This window comes from Bison bison, unplaced genomic scaffold, assembly GCF_000754665.1.
Source record: "Bison bison bison isolate TAMUID 2011002044 unplaced genomic scaffold, Bison_UMD1.0 scf7180017864133, whole genome shotgun sequence".
NCBI lineage: Eukaryota > Metazoa > Chordata > Mammalia > Artiodactyla > Bovidae > Bison > Bison bison.
The window spans coordinates 2,139,599-2,151,069 of NW_011494705.1; positions in this window are offsets into that span (position 1 = coordinate 2,139,599).

An 11,471-nucleotide genomic window follows, 5' to 3' on the forward strand; every position below is an offset into this window, starting at 1 on the left:
ATGTGAGAGTTGGACTGTGAAGAAGGCTGAGTGCCGAAGAATTGATGCTTTTGAACTGTGGTGTTGGAGAAGACTCTTGAGAGTCCCTTGGACTGCAAGGAGATCCAGCCAGTCCATTCTGAAGGAAATCAGCCCTGGGATTTCTTTGGAAGGAATGATACTAAAGCTGGGACTCCAGGACTCTGGCCACCTCATTCGAAGAGTTGACTCATTGGAAAAGACTGTGATGCTGGGAGGGATTGGGGGCAGGAGGAGAAGGGGATGACAGAGGATGAGATGGCTGGATGGCATCACTGACTCGATGGACGTGAGTCTGAGTGAACTCTGGGAGTTGGTGATGGACAGGGAGGCCTGGCGTGCTGCGATTCACAGGGTCGCAAAGCGTCGGACACGACTGAGTGACTGAACTGAACTGAACTGAATGCAGAATATATGCCCCTGGACACTGGCTCTTTTAGATGAATAGGAAAAAAAAAATGTCAGCTCTTTGTTCATTCTGTCTAGGCCAACACATTAAGAATATCAACTCTGTTAAAGCTTAAAAAATATTTTTGCTTTGTTGTCATTAGTGCTTCCTTTTGTTCCTTGTGGGGTTTGGTGGCTAGAGGTTTTAAAGTTTCATGCAGTCAAATCTATGCTTCTCGTTAGAGTGTATTTCCACATCAAGAGTTTCTTGCAGTTCCTGCTTTGAAAACCACTATGAATATAAATCTTAAAATATATAATTAATAAAAGACAGTTTAAATATTATAACTATATATGTACATGATTGTATATATACGTAATTATATAGCTATAATAGCCCAAACCAGCAGAGTGCTTCCTAGCGTTTAGCAGTATGACAATGGACACAGAGTCAGGAACTTGTCTGATCTCTAACCACATGCCGCCTGTTGTGTGTTCTTGATGTTCTATAGGAAACTCTTAAGAACCTTCCTATTCTCTCCTTTTTCCTCAAAAAAGTCAGTCCTAAAGAAGTAGAATAGAGCAAAGTAGGTATGGGCTTCAGGGCAGGACTTTGGGGGCTGGGGAGCTGGAGTGCTCCAGAGGTACTACTGTCAGAGCACAGGTGGAAAGGGGACTTCCCAGTCTGGCCAGGGGTAAAGACTCTGCCCTTCCAATGCAGGGCTTGTGGCTTCAATCCCTGGTCTGGGAACTAAGATTAATATCATTAATCTTTTTAATATTCATCAATCTGATAGGTATTAAATGCAACTTGTTTGCATTTTCCTGACTACTAGTAAGATTGAGTATCTTCTACTTTATTAATTATCCACTTTCCTTGTTATTTAATAAATATCTGTTCCTGTATTTTGGCTATTTTTCTCTTGTTGGTTTTTGTCAACTTGTAAGAGTTCATTGTGCAAAGATATTAATTTATCACACTTTAATTTTTACTATATATTTAATATTAATAATTTCTTGGGGTAAAACTCCCTGGTGGTCCTGTGGTTAGGGCTCCGTGCTCCCACCTCTGGGCACACTGGGTCAAGCCCTTGTTGGGGAACTAAGATCGCGAGTGCCTGTGGCATGGCCAAAAGATAAAGTAACTTTTAAAAATCTCTTGTTTTTCTGTCACCAAAGATCTGCTGGAGAAGTGATAGGCTACCCACTCCAGTATTCTTGGGCTTCCCTTGTGGCTCTGTTGGTAAAGAATCCACCTGCAATGTGGGAGACCTGGGTTCGATCCCTGGTTTGGGAAAATACCCTGAAGAAGGAAAAGTCTACCCACTCTAGTATTCTGGCCTGGAGAATTCCATGTACTGTATAGTCCATGGGGTCGCAAAGAGTTGGACACAACTGAGTGACTTTCACTTTCATTATAGATGCTTATCTTCCAGCCTTAAGAAAAATTTCCCACCCATCCCTACTCTTGTGGATCAATCTACACATTTTAAAACTTTTCTTGTACTGGATTTTATTTCAGTGATGTAGTCCAAGTGGATTTTATTTTGTATATAATATAGCAGTCTAACTTGCAACTGGAAACCCATTATTCAGGACTATATAAAATAAATCAATCTCCACCTTTCCGCAGTGTTTGATGTTAACCTTAGACTTTTTCCTATGCACATATAATCCTTTGATATGTGTATGTGTGTGTGTTTACATGTACACACATACATACACACACAAATACTACACGTTTACCATGATGTTTTTGTTTTATTCTTCTTCACTTTGCTTTCTTTGCTTAAAATGCTGAGAAGGAACTCCAGTGTATGGCTCCACCTCATTCTTTTAAAAGCATGCTGTCTTAAGAATTGACAAATCTGACTCATTAAGCCATAGCCAATTAACTGTTCCCAGATGAAGAAGTCCCCACGGTAACATTTTCAGTTGCCCCAGCTTTCTAGGTCCTGCTCTGAATTGCTGTTGTTTAGTCTCGAAGTTGTGTTCAACTCTTTTGAAACCCCATGGACTGTAGGCCACCAGGTTCATCTGTCCATGGGATTTCCCAGGTGAGAATACTGGAGTGGGTTGCAATTTCCTTCTCCAGGGGATCGTCCCAACCCAGAGATCAAACCCACATCTCTTGCATTGCAGGCGGATTCTTTACCACTGAGCCACCAGGGATGCTTGCTCTGAATGGTGAGCCCAAATCTCTATAGGGTTCTTTACTCAATTCCCTAAGGAGGGAATCACAGTACCTGCCTCTACAAAAAAGGACAGCCTTCTACTGGGTCACCTTCCATCAGTCAGCTCCACAGTCTCTCAACATTCTGCGCTTGCTGGCTTTCTTAATGAGTTGCAGGTCTGACTCCTCCCTGCATGAAAAAGGAGAATTTAAAGTACCACTGTTCTACTGCTGACCTTTTTTGGTGCTTTTTAATCTATGGGAGGTTTGGGGATAGATATAGTTAAAAATAACTGAAGACTCCTGCAATATTTATTGATCTCTCATCAATCTTTGATTCCATAGACAGGTACCACTTAGCCAAGCCATATGATTTTGATATTGATTCAAGGTTTTTAATCTTCCCTCAGAGCTTTTACTGCCACAGAATTGCAAGCAGGGTTCATTCATTCCTCAAATATGTATTGATGCCACTGTTTACCAAGCCCTGTGTTAAGTACTGTGTATATACTGGTGAGCAGAATCATCACGATGCTGGGTAGTTACGGATTGCTTTGAACAAATTCTAATCCCAAATGTAATTAAAAACATACTTTGTCCTCAACTCTCCTTTGAAGCATCTATTTAAATATTTGATGCAGATTTAGCCTCCCTTATGTCTTCCTGCCACAAGAAACAACAAGCTCAGCATCTTTTCCTATTGAAAAGAGAAGGTATTTAATGCTGTAGGCACCACCATGGCACTTTCCAAATGATTTTTGTCTGAATAGTTCAGTGTCTTTTTAACAGAACTAATATTGTTGATATTGTTGATATGGGTTAAAGATCATTTGGTGTTCTAAAAATATTTATTGAGTCCTTATTATATGTTAGACACACTATTCTAGGATCTAGACCCAGAGGCTATTTTTTTTTTTTCTGCCATGGACTCCTTTAGCTTAAATATATGAACTCCTTCTCAGAACAATATTTTTATAAATTCGTAAGTTAAAATACATTCTGCTGCAAAGAAAACCAATTGCCCTATACCTTGGTTAACAATGTTAACTCATTTATTTAAGCCCTGATATTGTCTTTAAATTAAAAAAACTATTAATTTTAATGGGAAATTTTATTATGTATTACATCTTACATCTTAACCTAAGACACTCAAATAATTTTCAAAGATTTAAATATATATGGGATATTTATACAGATATATATCCTATATAACCAGACATGCAAATGTAATAAAACTTTGTATAAGCAATAACAACTAATTTGAAAGTAAGCTAACAAATAATCCAATGAAGGCTTATTGTACTCATCCAAAGGAGTGAAGACTGGATAATGGATGCTGAATGTACAGGGAAAGAAGAGGGCATTTGACATTAGAAATCTCATTATTCTTTGAACATTATTTTCTTCATAGACTTTTCAATCTTCTGGAGGTTCATTGTTACTGAGGTCAGATAAGCTTAACATTTTATCTCTACAGCAAAAATAAAAAAGCAAAACACATGCACACAACAGACCAAAGGGTTGTAAGAAATGAAGATGCTATGTCTTCATCTCTTGCTCGGTTGTCATCGTTCCTTTGCTAAGCTGTGTCCGACTCTGCGACCCCATGGACTGCAGCACACCAGGCTCCTATGTCCTCTACTATCTCCTGGAGTTTGCTCAAGTTCATGTCCATTCACAGGCAAAGCAAACATGTTTGTGTTCATCAGAACAGGGCAATTTGTTCTGATATAAATTTGTTTCCCAAGATACTCTGACTACAGAAACCTCTTTTGAGTGAACTGATGAGTGTGTCTTTGCCTGCAATTATAATATTGACACAATTTCTCATACTGTGTGTATTTCATGTGTTTTGGGTAAAATTTTCTTTATATTGGGCATAAAATGAAGTTTGCCAAAAGACTTTTTTATGAGTTATATTGCTGAAAAGTCATTAACTGAACATTCATTTGGTGAGATACATCTTTTATTAGCCATTGGCATATGATTCTATAGACAAAACTTGAGGGTCCATGGATTCAGCTAGGGGTTAAAAAGAAAAACTGAACAAAACAGACACAAATACTTGCCTCTAAGGATCTCATATTCCTCACAATCTACACAGATGATAATCCCGTTCACAAGGTCAATTTGTTCAGCTCATAGGAGGTGCAATTTGTTCCTTTTTTATAGTCCCAAGTCCCAAGTCCCAACACAGTCCTCCTCAAAATCAAAGTCCCAAGGAAGTACAATTATTCTGTTAAAGGTTTGTTTACTTAGATGTTTACCATAGCCTCCAAAATCTTCCATCCAGATCGTCTTTGATGCTACTTGATCTAGATTAAGGATAGGCAAAGTATTGCCCCAGGGCTAAACCCATTACCTCCTGTGTTTTGCAAACAAAGTTTCATGGGATCACAGCCAAGCTCATATAGTTGATGGCTGCCTCTACATTACACTAGCAAGAGTTGAATACATGTGACAAAGATCCTCTAGCCCACAAAGTCAAAATGTATATTCTGACTCTCTATTTTAAAAAGTTTGCCCATCTGACCTAAATTTCTAGAGTTGCAAGTGTTATTGAATATTTGAGCAGATCTAAGGAAGCTTCTTTAAAGACACTTTTAAAGAAGAGTCTGCCTACAATGCAGGAGATCTGGGTTCGATTCCTGGGTTGGGAAGATCCCTCGGAAAAGGAAATGGCAACCCACTCCAGTATTCTTGCCTGGAAAATTCCATGGACACAGGAGCCTGGTAGGCTACAGTCCATGGGGTTGCAAAGAGTCAGACACGACTGAGCGACTTCACTCACTCACTAAAGAAGCGTCTTAAGAGAAGCGGCCTTGGTTACAGATTTTCCTATAGCTCTCTTACAAAGCAAATAAGAAATAAAACTTCTTAAGAATGAATTGTCACTTTCTAATTTTCTAATACTAATACCAGAATTCTCATTGCTCTGGTGCTTAATGGGTGTAATAATACACTTAGAACTCTAGGGTGACTTCTTCCTTATTCTTTTGGATAAGATTAACATCTTAAATGCACCTTAAATGCAATTTACAAGGTGCCTCTGGTTCTAGCCTCACATACTTTGGTCTGTTTCTTCTCACTCCCCCTGTTAGGACCACATGATCCTGCTTTGGGCAAACCTGTGTCCTCTTTGTAAATTTGTTTCCTTAGTCTAGAGAGTAATTTTCACCCCCCCCCAGGTCTTATGTGGGTTAATTCCTACTCATTTTCAGATTTCTGACTTCTTGTTGCTGTGGGAAAGATTTTTCTGATTGTTTTTTCTGTCCCATCTCTCTAAAAGTTAGACTTTCAGAGCACCTGTATGGCTCAGCAGTAATAAATCCACCTGCAATGCAAGAGGTGCAGTTTTGATCCCTGGGTTGGGAAGATCCCCTGGAGAAGGAAATGGCAACCCACTCCAGTATTCTTGCCTGGAGAATCCCATGGACAGAGTTGCCTGTGGTGGTCACAAAAAGAGTTGGACAGGACTTAGTGCCTAAAAACAACAACAAATTTCTCTTTTACAGTAATTTTCAGAATCTGCTATAAAAATGTCACACTTACACTATTTAATTTCTGTCTTCCTATCAGATTCCATAATGTGTGGGACCATTCTGCTCTGTTTGTGGCCAGATCTTCAATGCTTAGCTAGTACCTTATTAGTTAATCAAATTTATGAAATGAACTTATGAACATCACAGAACACTCATACATCAGATATTTAACAGTGAACTTATTCTCAGCTCTTGCTAGGAGGGTCAAAGTAAGAATGTACCACCTAAATGTTTTCCTGAATTTCTTATAAAATTATGTAAAATTGTTCCATATTATAAATTGATAAATGTATCAGAATTTAATGCTAATATAGTTTGGAGGGAATAGTGTCTTTTTTTTAAGTTAGCAAAAGAACAATATAGTTTGTTGTGTTTCTCTTTCTCCTGGATGCCAAGAAGTTCAAAAGTAAATTTATTTCTTATTTACAAGAATGTTCTCCAAACCCAGATTCCTGGTAAAAATTCTTTCTTCTTTCTTTACATGTTGTGTTAGGCTTTTATTCACTTAAAAAATCTGTTAGATATTTGCTTCATGTCAAGTTGCCTCAATTTTGAGTAATTATAACTTGATCCTGTTTAAGACTCATAACTGTTCTCATTAGAGCAAGTCCAGATCTGAAAAACTGCTAGGAATGAAAGCTACACCTGGTGGTTCTGAGTGTCCTGAATTAAATTATATGACTGCCTTCAGTGTGGGAAAGAGGGGCTGGGGAGGGATGGTGTCCTTGAAGTCACTTTTGTTTTTTTAAAGCAGCAAACTAAACTGGAGTCAGTTATCCACTCCTCATGGAATTCGAACAACTTAGTACTGATTAGTGCACTGCGGAAGCAATTCAGCAAAAACCCAGAGCTTCTTGAGCCGTAAGTGTGGGACACAGCCTTGCCTCTGTGCATCTAGTTTGAAACTAGGACCTGCTGGGTCACTTCTTGCTTCCATGATAGGCTGGTTTTCAAATTACTTCTCTTGCCCCCTTAAATAGAGCCAGGGGATGGGGGTGGATGGGAGAGGAGGTGACTTAAAAGATCTCATCCCTTTAGGAGGTGGGGGACTTAATCACAAGTCTGCACTTGCTTCAGATGATTAAACAATGAGTGTTTATGAAATCAAGAAAAATATTTCCCCCCCCGAGTTTTCTTTTCAAAGAGTTCTCTGTGCGCTCTGGCTAATTTAAAAAGAGCCCCATAGGGTGCTTATTTTTTTTACACATACATTGCCAGAGTAGTTCCTGTTTTGGTTTAAATGTGTTCCTTCTTTTTCGTCAGATGAAAGAGAACTTTCTTTAAAAAGAACTTGTCTGCTGATCCTGTTTGTTAGAATGAGCCTAAATAAAGCTTCTGTTAAGAGTTTAACTGTTGAGCTAAGTCCTCTCAGCTAAATTATCTGGCAATTTTCATTCTTAGTTGGGCTATGTAACTGGAGTGCCCTTATTATCCTCTTTCCTACCTGCAATGTCTGCCTCCCCTGAGGACTCCTCTGAAGTAAGTACCTTGAGGAAAGGGCTTTTTCTTTCAATTCATTTGGCTTATTCTGCGTGGAGTGTGATGTTGGGGTGTGGGTGTGGGGAATATGCCAGGCACCTTAAGTGAGTAAGTCATTAATTTTGCAGCAGGCAATGACCTAAGAGAGGAGTGACTCAGTCTACCCATGAAAAAATGCCATACCGAAGGCTTTAGAGGTGGTACACAAAAGTCTAAAGGGGAAGGGGCATGGAAAGAGGATGTAGAAGCCCCCAGAGCTGGCCCCCATCAGCCTCCTACCAGGCTCCCCCGTCCCTGGCATTCTCCAGGCAAGAACACTGGACTGGGTTGCCATTTCCTTCTCCAACGCATGAAAGTGAAAAGTGAAAAGTGAAAATGAAGTCGCTCAGTCGTGTCCGACTCTTAGCGACACCATGGACTGCAAGCCTACCAGGCTCCTCTGTCCATGGATTTTCCAGGCAAGAGTACTGGAGTGGGGTGCCATTGTCTTCTCCACCCGTCAGCCTAGGAGGCAACTATAACAAGAAGCTTTCTTAATGTAGCATTTCATTCAAGAGGAAATTCTGGTATGATACAACAGGAAAAATAAATTAAACAAGCAAGCAAACAGAGAAACAACACGCTGAACGTGGATGAAACTCAAAACTTTATGCTAAGTGGAAGAAGTGTGATACAAGATACAGGTCTGAGACAGAGGGCAAGAGGACAGGGCACAATCATTAAAAGAAAGACACAGCTGTTAAGGATGCAACATAAACTGGTTAGAACCTGCTAGGTACAAGATGGCAGAAGATTTGACTTCCTGTGGACCTTGAGCCTCATTATATGCTCATTGTAATATACCAGCATGCTGAATGACACACCCACAGGCACCATGACAGTTCCAAGGCCAACCATGAAAAGCCAAAAAGTGGCCAAATTCTTTAAATCACTGTTCCTTGTTCAAAATAGTTGGGATAATCCTGCCATTTGTTAGCCTATGAAATTACCCAGCCCATAAAAACTAACCACCCCATATTTGGTGGCCACTCTTGCCTTCTGAGGAGAAGGCAATGGCACCCTACTCCAGTACTCTTGCCTGGAAAATCCCATGGATGGAGGAGCCTGGTGGGCTACAGTCCATGGGGTCGCTAAGAGTCGGACACGACTCAGCGACTTCACTTTTACTTTTCACTTTCATGCACTGGAGAAGGAAATGGCAACCCACTCCAGTATTCTTGCCTGGAGAATCCCAGGGACTGCGGAGCCTGGTGGGCTGCCGTCTATGGGGTCACACAGAGTGGGACATGACTGAAGTGACTCAGCAGCAGCAGCAGCAGCAGCAGCATGCCTTCTGAAACTCCAATACTTTGGCCACCTGATGCAAAGAACTGACTCACTGAAAAAGACCCTGATGCTGGGGAAGATTGAAGGCAAGAGGAGAAGGGGATGACAGAGGATGAGGTGGTTGGCTGGCATCACTGACTTGATGGACATGAGTTTGAGCAAGCTTCGGGAGTTGGTGATGGACAGGGAAGCCTGGCGTGCTGCAGTCTGTGGGGTCGCAGAGAGTCAGACATGACTGAGTGAATGAACTGACTGACTTGCCTTCTGAGGAGCTTCCCAGGTAGTGCTAGTGGTAAAGAACCCGCTTGTCAATGCAGGAGACGTAAGAGATGCGGTTTTGATCCCTGGGTCGGGAAGATGCCCTGGAGATGGAAATGGCAACCCACTCCAGTATTCTTGTCTGGAGAATCCCATGGAGAAAGGAGCCTGGTGGGCTATAGTCCATGGGATCACAAAGAGTTGGACACGACTGAATGACTAAGCAGCAGCCACTGAGATGGACCACATTCTGCCTGTGGAATGTGTATCTCTCTAAATAAATCCCTATGGTTTGCTTTTGAATTCTTTCCTGACGGAAGCCAAGGAACCTCACTTGGTGGCCTGTCCCAGGGCCTCGCCTGAGACCTGGAACATGACCATCCTCTCTGTGTTCTATTCTCCCGCAACAAGGCCATGGATTCTATGATTTCCATACAGAAAATGTCCAGAATGAGCAAATCTATAGACAGAAAGTAGGTTATTGGTTTCCTGGGACTGGGAGGGCCAAGGTTAAGATTGAGATTTTGTTGAGGGAGATGAAAATGTTCTGAAACTGATTATGGTGATGGTTGCACAAGCTGATACGTTATCTCAAAATTATTGAAAGGTACACTTGAAACAGATGAATTTTATGGAAAATATATCTCAATAAAGCTCTTTTTCCAAAAGGTGAGATCATCCATTCAAGGGGACTAAGGATAGAAATTTCAAGGATAAAGATAAAAGTGCTCATTTTAACTCTCACAGCTCCCACCATCTAAAGACTGTACAGAGAGGTTTGTTTCTACAGGGAGATCCATTCCTGAGTGCTGTATCTCTTACTATGGTTTCAATGTTTGAAATCTACTTATGCAATAAAGAGTAAGGTCAGTCATTATAAACAACAGGGAGACAGACCATTTCTTGAGTTTGACGGTGGTCACCACAAACTTCAAATCAGTTTTCAGAAGCTGAGAATGTTTCCTATGTTTTGTTGAAAATGATGGAAAGACTTAAAGAGACTTCTATTAAAACACATGCAAATATAGAATGTTTCCAGCACATGCAGTAATGCTAATGATGGACCCTTTACTTTTGCATTTGACTACATCAAACTGTATTATAACTATTATCTAGGCTGAAGATTGCTTTTGCTTCATTTATAAGAATTTACTAGCCAAGTGGATGAGAACATAATAGGAAGTTTCTTACTTTATTCCCTTTAGAAAATATAATGCAATTTGACATGCTAATCATAGCCTCCCCATTCCCTTTTTTTTTCTTTAGAGGACTTCTCTATAGCTAGAACATAGTCTTTTTCAGAAATTTGTATCTAACTTGCTATACCTTATAGATGAATACATCCTAAATTGCATTTTCCAATGGGATTTCAACCCTTGAACTTCCTGCTAAAGTATATCCAAATGCGTGATGATGGTTTTCACAATCACGTTGGATATCTATATGTAGGGCTTCGTATTTATTTATCACACTTACTTTTGCAACTTGGATGCTCCTTTGTTTTAGCTGGACATTTAGAAAGGGATGAAGCGACATTACTTAATGCATGTAAACCTTAATTTACTTTGAGATTTTATCTATTTATTTATTTTGGCCACACAGAGTGGCATGTAGGGTCTGCATGTGGGCCAGGCCAGGGGTCAAACCCATACTCCCTGCAGTGGAAACCTGGAGTCTTAACTATTGGACCTCCAGGGAAGTCCCTACTTATTTTAAATTCAAGTTCCTTAAAAAGGACATTACTGCTTTTCCTAAAAGTGAAAATAAAGGCCTAGACTATACCAACATTTGATGAGATGATTATCTTATCAAGCTTCCTGAATATTAGCTTCTCTTTTGAGAGTAACATAGGGACATCACTGTACACTCTCACTTGCCTATTGTTTCAGAAGCTGAGAAAAATGCATTTTACCCAGACTGCAGAACCTCAGAAAAGCAAATAACCACTCACTTAGAACATATTTGATACTTAAAAGGCAGCTTTTACATATTAAATGAGTATGCTAGTTTTTTTCTTTTAAGGGACAAGATTTCTATTTGAGATAGTATATGCCTGGCTAGGAAGTTTGTTTGCTGGTTTTATTTATTTATCTTTAGTGAGAAGAGAGATTTTATTTATTTACTTAGTTTTGGGCTGACCTGGGTCTCCACTGTTGCATGTGGGGTTTCTCTAGTTGCAGTGATCGGAGGCTACTTTTTGTCGCAGTGCACAGGGTTCTCAATGCTGTAGCTTCTTTTCTTGTGGGGCACAGGTTCTAGGCATACGGGCTTCAGCAGCTGTGATTGCA